General features: G+C 44.0%; 1 long non-coding RNA gene across 1 annotated transcript in view; it reads right to left on the bottom strand.

Moving 5' to 3' along the window:
- Positions 1–10,102, bottom strand: part of LOC143840331 (uncharacterized) — a 509,677-nt gene extending 499,575 nt beyond the window's left edge. The window contains exon 1 of the long non-coding RNA XR_013232124.1: positions 9,737–10,102. This is a non-coding gene — a long non-coding RNA (uncharacterized LOC143840331). The remainder of the gene's footprint in view (positions 1–9,736) is intronic.
- Between the last annotated feature and the right edge of the window lie 1,852 nt (positions 10,103–11,954).

The following is an 11,954-nucleotide window of genomic DNA, read 5'->3' on the forward strand; positions in this document are numbered from 1 at the left end:
GGCAGCCCAAAATGCCCCGCTCCATCCTGTTCCTGAGGGAGAGGGCACCTGAAAAAACACTGTGTTGGATCCACCCAAATTGTTGATTTCAATGAATTTAGAAAGATGTAACTTCTTGAGACTGTACCATAAGCACATTTAGATGTGTGCCTTCCATAGAAAATCTCAAGTTGCAGAGATGCAGAAGCAGTGGAGGAGAGGAGACCCTCCCTTTGAAAACAGCAAATATAGCAATCATCCTTTTTTCTTAACATTAATCAAAACTAACAAGGTAGTTAGAAAGCAGAATGTTTATTTTTTTAATTAGCAAAGGTGGAAATTAATGTATCAGATAGGGAATCAATAGAAGCCCAACAGCCAAAAGACCCCACCACACACATCACTGAACTAGGGCAGAGATCATTAGGAAAGGCAGGTCAAAAGCCCACAAAGGGCTGCCTGCAACTAAAAATCAGGATGTTTACAAGTTGAGTTTCACAAGACAATTACCTTGGTAGCTGTAGCAGATTAAGGCAGAAGCCTCCTGAATTAAAAAACACCACAAAAATATAAGTAAAGTGATCACAAACAGAGCAGTCAACAATGAGGATAAAATAACAAGGCTAAAAGTCTAACTAACTAAGCACTTTTACTAACAGCGGTTCCCGATTTGGGTTTATATTACACAAAAGCAGAATGGCAGCAGAGCCTATTTCGCACACATTAGATAATGAACTTTCAATGTGTTTTTGGAGCAGAACAGGAAAATCTACTTCTAAAGTGCATTATCTAACGTATGCAGAATGGGTTCCAACTCCAAAGACCAAGACAAGGGTTTCTGGTCAGTAAGACTCACCAAAGAAGCCAAGCAAGGCAAAACCCAAGCTCATCCAAGCCCAGGGCCATGGTGAAAGCAAAACAAAGGCCTTGAGCCCAAAGCCAAAACAAGAGGTGTCCCAAAGTCAGCTGTAATCCAAGCAAAAATGAAATTAGAATGAAAACCCTTTCCTTCATGACCAAAGACCTGTGTTGGCCTGATTCTAATTAACCAATCAGACATACAGCAAATGATGCAACCTGACCATCAGACAAGTTGTTAAGCAGGTGATCTAACCAATCAGAGGGATCTGCCAATCAGCCAGATGCCCTGAAGCTCTCCTTGGGCTCAACTGAACAAACACCTTTCTCCCACCTGTGAGCTCAGGCATTAATGAGATGAGATGCACCCTCCTATTAATCATGTCCTTGGAGCCATGTGGCCAAATGGGATGACAAGCAGCTGGATTACCTCCTTTATCTATGTCTTTGAAACTTCAGGCAGCTTGGTCTGTTTCAGAGGGGGGATGGAAATCTTCCATCTTTTTCTAGGCCTTCATCTGAATCACTGTTTGAAATTTGAACAACAAACTGCATAGCCAGACCAAGATCACATTACACTGTTTCTTTCTATGTTTTTTTTAAAAAGCAGTCTTGCACAGCAGTGTTATAATATTACTAGTAATTAAGCCCATTGTACCCAAAATACAATGGGCTCTAGAAAGCGGGGGTAGAGGGGGGGGGAAAGGCGAGGGCAGCGTTGTGAAAGAAGAGGTACCTGAAAGCGGAGGCATTGTCGAGGGCGGTCGGCAGCAGCAGCGGCGGGACGTTCTTTTTTCGGCGGCGGGGCAGTAAGTAGTGGAGGAGGGAGGCCGTTGCTTCGGGCGGCGGCCCCCAGGCGGTCTGGCGGCGTGTGCAGCGGCGGCTCGAATGTTCCTAATGGCATGTTGGGCTGCGGCTCTGTTGGGCAGTGGTCCCCAACCTTTATTAGGCTGGGGACCGGCAGGGCTTCGGGCCGCGCCCGCGGGCCGCGCCCGCGGATCGGGCCGCGCCCGCGAGCCGCACCCGCGGATCGGGCCGCGCCCGCGAGCCGCGCCCGGCCGCACCCGCGAGCCGCGCCCGCGGATCGACCCGAGCGGGCGCGGCCTGCACGGGCGCGGCCCGGCCCTGATTCCCTCTCGGGCAGCATCGGCGGCGGCCATCTTCTTGTTGGGCGGGGCAGCGGCGGCCATTTTCTTTGTTGTGCGGGGCAGGGAGTCTCCGGCAGCGGCGCTCCGCGCTGCTGGCGGGGGCTCCCTTGAGGGGAGGCAGGCGGCTCCAGGGCGGCATCTTCTCTTGTTGTGCCGGGCAGGGAGTTCCCGGCAGCCGCGCTCCGCGCGACTGCCAAGGGCTCCTTAGAGCGGAGGCAGGCAGCTCCAGAGCAACGTCTTCTGAGCGGCGGCCATCTTCTTGTGGTGCCGTGGGCTCCCTGAGGCGACGGGCTGACGGCTATCTCCTTGTTGTTGCGGGGGCTCCCTCAGGAAGCGGCCTGACGCGGCGAGAGGCGCTTCGCGCCTCTCGCCGCGTCAGGCCGGGAGCAACTGCGAGCCGCGCTGCGCGCGGCTCGCAATTGCTGGGGCTGGGAATCAGAGGGAGCAATCGGCAGGCGCTTCGCGCCTGCCGATTGCTCCCTCTGATTGTCTGTCATGAGGAAGGGTCCAATCCGGACCCTTCCTCATCCCGGACGCATCCCGCCCCAGAACCCCTTACTGTTTTATTTAGTCCGTGGCGCCCGCGGCGCCACGGGCGGTGTACAGATAGTATTATAACCCATTATAATCCAGGGTTTGTAAAAAAAAATTATATTCAGGACTCTGGAAGGAAGGGGGAAAGCGATCAAGAGTGCAAAATGGTGGGGTTAAGGGGTGCAATGAAAACAAAGATGCAAGCAGGCACTATTTTGCAAAAAAAATTATTGAAAAGGGGAAGGGAGCAAAGCATGATGGGAGGCTGCCTCCTTTGGACTCAGTGTGGAAAGCAAATTTCAGTTTGGGAAATAAATGGAAGAAAGTCCAAATGCAGAAACGCTATAGTCAGCTCACAGCATCCAAAGGAAATTCAAAGTGAAGCTAAAACAAGGTTTGTCTCCTAATGCGGAAATGGTCCAGGTTGGGAAATACCTGGAGATTTTGGGGGTGGAGCCTGAGAAGGGTGGGGTTCAATGAAGCGATGTTATAATGTCATAGAACTTCCAGAAGAGCCATTTTCACCAGGAGAACTGATCTTTGTCACCTGGTCATCAGTAGTAATCCCAGGAGACTTCCTGTCCCCACCCAAGAGCAACCCTGCTCTGGGCCCTTAACCTGTAATTCACAGCTTGAGATCCTTTGTCTAGTGTATTGATTTGTGTTATTCATTTGAGAAATTTGTATTTTGGTTGTTTTCTCTGAGCCACTTAAGATTCCTTCAGAGAGAAAAGAGGCCTACAAATGCTGAAAATAAATACATAGCCACAAAGCCATTTGTGTTCAGATGCTGCAGTTGTATTAGATGACCTTAACAGTCATTAGGGAAGAATCAGACTGGGTAGCAAACTATATTTCCAGACCTCTGACTTGTGTTTGTGGTTCAACTGGTTCTCAAGATCATTGAAGTTGGCCATGACCACAACAGGATTGTCAGCTCAGGATTGGGCAACACCTGGAGATTTGGGGATAGGAGACCTCCAAGGACTTGGGTGCTAATTCCTCCAAGGAGTACCATCAGTCATGATGCAGAGGTGGGAAATGGCAAACTACCTCATAAGAACCCTTGCCTTACTGCCAGACAATCCTTGGATGTTCTAGCTACACTACACAATCAATTTGATAAATAAACAAATACATTTGTGGGGTGGAGCCTGAGGAGGGTATAATCTGAGGAGGTGAAGGACTGATGTCATAGAATTCACCTTCCAAAGTGGCCAGAGATCAGTTCATCTGGAGAAAATGGCCACTTTGGAAGGTGTTACTCAGAGATCAGTTGCAATAGTGGCAAATCTCCAGCCACCACCCTGAGGTTGGCAACCCTACGTCACAATCAACATCAATTTACCCTAGCATATCGTCATAATTTATTGGTAATAACTCATTACAATAAATTTGTCAGTCCTGCATCTGCAACAAGTTCTTCGGGTAAGGCTGTAACTTTATCTCATCTTAGCAGCTATACTTGGATTCCTGTTCCACCGATTCCCAAATAATTTATTTCCAATTGATAGCATTTAGGTCTGCATTCTTTACAAAAAAACACAGCAGCATTCTTTGTGCAATTCATGGGAATTCAAAAGGGCCAAGCAATTTCAAGAAACACCAGTTAAAATGGACATTAAATCTGTGTCAATACTAATAACTGTTTTTTTATACCCCACTTTTTCAGTACCCAAAAGAGTCCCAAAGTACCCTGCAAACACCTTTCATTTCCTCTCCCCAGAACAGACACTCTATGAGTTAGGTGGGGCTGAGAAAGATGCAAATAACAACACACAGAATGGGGAATACGGAATACCTTTCTTGGCATAATAAAGGGGCTGAGAGAACTCTATGAGAACTGCTCTGCAAGAACAGCCCTAAAAAGAACTGTGATTAGCCCAAGGTCACCCAGCTGATTGCCGATGGAGGAGTGGAAAATCAAACCGTGCTCTCCAAATTAGAAGCCACCATTTTTAACCACTATACCATGCTGGCTCTCAAAGGTAGTATAAACAGCGCACTGTGAAAGTATTGAAGCATACCTTCTTCTATTATTTGAGCTATTTATTTTTGGAAAGTTCTTGTTGTCAGTGTTCGCTGATGTCTTAGTTCTAAAGTTGCCAACTCTAGATTGGGAAATTCCTGGAGATTTAGATATAATTTTTGTGGGGGAGGGGGGAGGTCAGCAGAGATGTAAGGCCTGAGGGTCCACCCTCCAAATTTAGAGCCATTTTCTCCAGTCTCTGTAGTATAGAGATCAGTTGTAATTCAACATACAAGAAGCTGCCTTAAACTGAATCATCTACTCAGACAAAAAGTGGTTTTCTAGGGCTTCTGACAGAGGTCTTTCGCATCGGCTATTGCCTGCTCCTTGTAAAGTGGAAATACTGAGGCTGAATCTGGAATATACTACACTTATTTTTTATTTTTCAGTTTCTTGACTGCCCCTCTCAGCAGTCCACTGAGCCACAGCCCTTCCCTTTGTAAGCCTTTTTTTTTTTCTCCCCAAAGGGGAGTGAGTCACAGAAAATGTCCAAAAACCATTGCTGGAAGACCTCTGGGACCCACTTGTTGGCTGGCAATTCTACATTAGTTGGGCCTAAGCAAGGAAAACAGGGATAAATTTGGACCCTGGACGTGATCTATCATGCAGAAATCAACATTACTAAGGAGAAAGTGTATAAAGAAGTTCATAGTGGTTGTTTCAGAGACCGAAGAAGCCTGGCTCCCATTCATGTTCGCTGCTAAAATGATAGATGTTCATCCCTATAAAATGAACACTGACTTAGCCATCAACCTTTCTTCGCTGTACATGTCTCCTGAAGACAAATCGAGGGGGAAGGGGGTATTTGCATTTCTACAAGTGCTATTTATGTTTATCATTTTGCTTACTGTCTTATTAACAAGTAATTAAAAAAAATATGCAACTCTCCCAGGAACCATGGAAGGAAGTTTCTGTTCTATTTCCTGATAAAAGTTCCTGTTGTTAAGAATGCTATGTATTCAAACCAAGATGCCTATTATACTATACTGTTTGTGAAAGCTCCATTGAAAACCACTCTAAACCACAAGGAAGAGCAGTATAAATAAACAAACAAACAGTCAAATAAACGGGTCATGACACAGGTAACTACCTCTGGTCTCTTGCCTTGACAACCCCATTGGGTCTTCATAAATCAGCCGTGGCTTAACAGCAAAATAACAGACAACAAATAGAGAGCTTGAGAAGTGCAATGGTTAGAAGTCTAAAAAGAGTCCATGTGTATTTGTGTGGAAGGAAGAACCTGTTTGTTTTGCAGAAAAGAAAGCATGGGATTGAGGGAGGACTGAATCCAGCTCTCCCTCTCCTCCACTGACTTACCTCTTTGTAGTCCAATCTCTGAAACAGTTTTCACCCAGCCTACCTTTGATAGGAAACAAGAGCCAATCTCAGAAAAAATACTGCCAATCACAGAGAGTATCTGGGAGAAAGGGGGGGATTCTGATCACCAGTATTTTTGTTGGAGGAAAAAGAAGAGTCATGAATGGATGCCTTCTCCCAAGAAACCCCCAGTTCAAGTTGTACTCCAGACTTGGGCTCACCAGAAGTATCTCTGTCTCTCTCTGTCCCCCATCTGTAACCCTGCGATTGAGAAAACCTGATTCCTACAGGTGTTTAATGGTTGATTCACCAAACATATTCGCAAAGAGGTCATCCTTCTGTGGTGGTGCTTATGATTTGTACATGGGAAGTTCCAGGTTCATAACCCCAGGCACTTCCAGTTAAGAGGTATCTCAGCATCTTTTTTAAGGACTACTGATGCAATCATTGCAACTCTACAAACAAAACAATACAGTGAAGACAAATATACATTCTCCACTATTCTATTTTCCAAATTAATGCGGGTAAGCACAATACAAGCTAACTATTACATAATATATTAAGAGTGCTGAACAAATTCTTGAAGAAAGTGTAGATACTATTTTAATATCAGAGATTTGGCAAATTTAGAACTTTCTCGTGTAAGTCTTACATTTGATTTTATGGAGTGAAGCTCAGTTCACTAGAGGGACAAAAAGTGTTTTGCTGGCCAGGTATTTCTTACATTGAAGCTATATGTTATAAAATTAGGAACAAAGCTTTAAAAAGCCACTGAGAGGAAGCATGATTAGGACATCAACAAGTATAGCATGAGTGGGCAGGTAGTTTCCTGGATTGTTCAGGAAGTTGGGCAAGATGACCCTGGAGATCCCTTCCAACTCTATGATTCTCTTCTAAGTAACTTGAAGTTATTGGACATGATAAGAGACCATGGTTCTAACACAGTTGAAATCATAGCCAACTGTACTGGGCTGTGTCCTTGAGAAGAGATCCTCTTTTCTTGCTCCCTCCCACCCTCACTGCCACTATCATGGTGCCCACACCAATTCTGAAACAGGAAACCAGGACATCTAAGCAAGTATGTGATTATTATCCCTATAGCAGACACAAAGCATGAGTAATCTAAAGGTAAAGGTATTCCCTGTGCAAGCACCAAGTCATGTCTGACCCTTGGGGTGACGCCCTTTAGTGTTTTCATGGCAGACTCAATACAGGGTGGTTTGCCAGTGCCTTCCCCAGTCATTACCGTTTTACCCCCCAGCAAGCTGGGTACTCATTTTACCAACCCTGGAAGGATAGAAGGCTGAGTCAACCTTGAGCCAGCTGCTGGGATCGAACTCCCAGCCTCATGGTCAGAGCTTCAGACAGCATGTCGGCTGCCTTACCACCCTGCGCCACAAGAGGCCCTATGAATAATCTAGTGAACTGTATATCCCTTTATAACACCAGAAAACACACAGTCCATATTATATATTTCCATGGCACTTTTCATTGTATTTGTCCAATTTTTACAACAGATGCTGGTCCACTGAATGGCAGAAAACCATCTTCTTCCATGTGACATTTCTTAAAACCTTCCCATTCAATTTATTCACCTTCTACAATATGCTTGAAGCATGTTTTATCCTCCTGAAAACCCACCACTCCCACTACTACCCCCACAAGTTAAAAGGCTGATAGAAAAGATAGGAATCATTAAGCATTATGAATTAAGGGAAGGTTAGTCCAGATCTACTCGAGTAGAAGAATTAAGCAAATGGTGAGTCATGAACTCAGTGCCTTTTTTTTTAAAGCTTGGAGATGGGAAATGTCATTTTGGAATGCTCCCCCATTTTTAAAAAACACTACCTACCCTCAGAGAACTAGTACATATTAAGAAGATAGATTCTGGCTTAGCCATTCCCCTGATGCACCTGGTTAATTGTAGGAATTTCATTGGAATCTTTAACCAATATTTCTATCCTGACTTTTCAAGGCGATCTGGGTAGCTTGTTCCATAGCTTTAAAGTAATTTTCTACTAAAGTGTTTTAAAATAATCTAGGGTAGTTCTGAAAGTATGACTCCCCCTCTGCAACATACCCACAATCTGAAATGGTACAATCTATTCTGCCGCCTCATTCAGACTTCCAGTCATCATGCAGAATGAGGTGCACTCTGTACAGCCTTTCTAGTGATAATGTTGGTTGTGGTGAACGCATTAAGAAATGCAGCCCCCACCAATGAGCAGTCTGAAATGACACCGTCCCAGATCTGACCATCTCATTCTTTGTACCATGTAGTATGGGCTCTTCTGCATAAGTAAAGCTGTTAGGGGGGTCTAAGGAGTTAGAGATCCCTCAGTAGCTGCAAACTTAACTTAGTCCAACAAAATCAATATGACTTTCAAGGAAGTAAATTTTGCCCTGACGAGGAAGAAGGTTGATTTAAAAATGATCAAGTCCTGTTTTATTCACATGCTAACAAAACAGTCACTGGTATAGCTGTTCACACATTATTTGTGAGAGTCAGAAAGAGAAACATATTAAATATCACCCCCCAAAAAACATGCTGGTTTGTACTAATTGGATAATCATATACATTAGCATGACTGTCGGTTACCACTGTGCATATGAAAGTTCTTTTACTTAGCCATATAATTTCATCACTGAACCGCACAAATAATTAGCTGATATTAAGGCTTTCAACATGGCACGTATTCATCCATCTGATTCTTTCCATGCAAGAAACAAGCACTTAACATTTCTATTTTTAATCCTGCTTCTCTGGGTCTATATGAGCCCTTAAGAGAACCTAACACAAAGTTTGCAAGAATAACTCCTAAAGAATTACACAGCATACGTCTGGGCTCTTCCACTTCATATCATAAGAACAGTGTAACCCCTATTGGGAAACATGCTGCGTGTGGGGAGGGGGGGCAGGTTCAAATCCAGCCACAGACTGTATTTTGTCCTGTTGTCTCTCAGCATGTTTACAGTCCCCAAGCAGTAAGCCTTTTCTGATGTATTCTTATGACACTAATCTTAGTCTGTTTGGAAACTAGCCACAGTGCTTTATACATGCTGGGAGGAGGGAATAATACCTGCAGATTAACCAAAATTAATCTCAAATCTTCAACCCGGTGAAACAATCCTAGATGGCAACAGGGTGGGTTGCTTTACTAAAGGTTGTATATAACCGATGGAGATATTAAGAATTGCCTCACAAACAAGACCTGTAGCTGATCTTTTTTAAAATGCATGTACAAGAGAACATAAGATCACAACATAACAGTTGCTTGACAGCCTCCAGTCAGCCCAAATTAAAACACACCCATACTAAGTCAACTACAACTTCTTCTCTCCCCCCCCCCCCAACCTCTCCTCCAAGTTCAGGCAGAAAGCAACATCCACTTTTGACAATAATTTCCACTCACAGCATCCTTCACTCTTCAAAAGCAACATCTAACCCAAAGTGTCTCTCTAAACTACCAGGAACATCCATGTTGTGATACAAAACAACCGATTCAACCTGAAGCCGCCTGTTACAATGATAAAATAACAGGACGATTAGGGTGCCTGCTGCCGGGTAGCAAACAAAAGCAATTTGCTAGAACCAGAGAGTCAACATTTCTCTCACAAACAAACAAAAAAAACCTGTTAAAGAAACACTTCAAACAAATCCAGCATCGTGTTAACCAGGCACGTTTCTGTGAGCCAAAAGACTCTTCAGTTCCAGGAAAGTAATCAAGCACACACAATCTTCTCCCACTGTTTCTTCAACACCACTTCCAAGTTCGCCAAGAGAACTTTCTCCAATTTCCTTACCCTCCCTTCTCCCCGCCCTTTTCTTGGACCACGACTTAAAAGCAAGGGGGGGGGCATTTCAGCCTACCTCTGGGTCTCTTGCGGTCCAGCAGCCTGTACTGTATGTACACAGAGATGGAGAGCCGGGGACTCTTCGGTGATAATCAGCGCGGAGAGGCTGCTCCGGTGAATAATGTTCACCCTCTAGCAGCAGGCTCCGTTTCCCGCAGCTGGTAGCAGTTTTCACAGCAGCAGTGATGAGCACAGCTTGAGACTATCCACAATTAGCCAAATATTGTACGGCAGCAACAAATCAACAACTCCAAAAAAAAAAAACACACCAAAAAAACACACAAGAACACATACACACCAGCCCGGCTTATAAATAAGAGCCAAGGTACAATTTCAGAAGGAAGTGGGAAAAGCTCAAGTCGCCGAACACTACATTTCGTCTTGAAGATTATTCCAGCAAAGCTCCTTCTGCTATTTTTTTTTTTACTGTACCATAATGCACTAGGTCTGGCTTTTACCCTATTGAAAGAACATGAATATATTATTATCCACACAAAAGAGCAGGTTATTGTTTATGAATTACCAGCCTTCCCAGCAACAAAGGCTATTTTCATAAGAAAACTCAATTTCATTTTAGCTCCAATTTGATTACCAGCTGAAGAAAAGAAACCCTGTGCCTAAACCTCAAAGGATTTTTTATTCATGCCACTGAATGGGCTTTATTGCTTCCCTTTCAAGACTGACGTAGAAAGCTTTTAGAGTAAAACATTGACAAAAAATTATTGCACTGCTATTTTGTGCAATAACAGAGCTGAAGAGGGGCAATGATTTCTCAGTCATCCTTCACTGTACTTCAGAATAGCAAAGGCTGGAATTAATGACAGACCATAGAGAGGAGCCAAGCTAAGGTCTCACAATGCATGTCAAATCTAAATGATCACTATACATTGAAAAGGCCCCCCAAAAGAGCCTGCAGCTGATTGATTCATGGCTTTCACAAGAAAGACAGGCTTGAAGAGTTTATTGCACCACAATTTACTGGGAATTATCATAAAAATGAATGTAGAGGCAGAATGTCACCCCGGCACACTCCAAAATCACACATCCAATGACAAAGTTCAACCGGGAATTATAGCGAGGCTGTTCATGCTACTGTAGTTAAAGGTCTGACAGTTTTCTCTCCCCACGATTATAGGCTTTTTTAGCTTACTTGTAAAACTGGTGTTTTAAAAGAAGTTGGCACAAAGGGTTTTTTATTTCAAAAAGAGTATTCTTTTAACAAATTCACCTAATTTTTTTACCTTCCCACCTGTTTTTAAGTTAAACATTTGGAAAGGAAAAACACAGAGCAGCATCTTGGCAGTTCCTTCTGACTCTACCATTTTGTGTCCCTAAAGAACACTCTGTGAGGTGGGGATTGGTGGTTTGGCTGCTGCTTTTAAAATAAGCTAAACTACCAGTGCAAAGATTGAGCCAGATTGCTTCAAATGGGAATGCCTTTCTAAGAGTGGATTGCACAGAATGGAAAATGATGCTCCGGTACAAGTCACTTAACATAATTATCTCGAGTTTGCTTCCTCAGAGTTGCTTATCTATTAACTTATGGATTGCAACTTGACTTGGGCATGGATCAAACAATGGCCTGCCAAGGAAAGAAATCTCCAATTTCTGCAGTTATGTAAGCCTGGAACATTATGCAAGTCTTAAATATTAGGGAGACACTGGAGTTGCAGAATGCAGTTCCATTCGGTATGAGTTGATGTGATGCCACCACATGAATCTCAGGCTATGAAAAACAATGTATAGTTTCCACTAGCACTTCCACCTTCGTGCATGTTTGGTTAACAGAGGTTCTACAGCAGTGGTTCTCAGCCTTCCTAATGCCAAGACCCTTTAATACCTCATGTTGTGGTGACCCCCAACCATAAAATGATGCAAGTGTTCTTTCACAGAAATTAAACCGAAACTGACAAATGGCGTGAAGATCCATTGTTCATGATTGTATATAAATTGGGTTTTTTCCGGGGTTTCGCAGTTAAGTTCTGCCTCTTTCTCCACCATGCCGATCTTTGCTCTTTTCCCCTGCTGCAGACAGATGAACGCTCGATCTCGATCTACCCTGCAAAGCTGTTTTGTGGATGGCGCCCCCGGCCAAGCTGCTTGCCCTGCCGCAACCCCTGTGAAGGGGTCGTTTGACCCCCAAGGGGGTCCAGACCCCCCCAGGTTGAGAACCACTGTTCTACAGAGAATTTCCAAAAATTTGAAACCCTTCCTTTGTCATTTTTCCATGGGGA

The sequence above is a fragment of the Paroedura picta genome, chromosome 6 (genome assembly GCF_049243985.1).
Source record: "Paroedura picta isolate Pp20150507F chromosome 6, Ppicta_v3.0, whole genome shotgun sequence".
NCBI lineage: Eukaryota > Metazoa > Chordata > Lepidosauria > Squamata > Gekkonidae > Paroedura > Paroedura picta.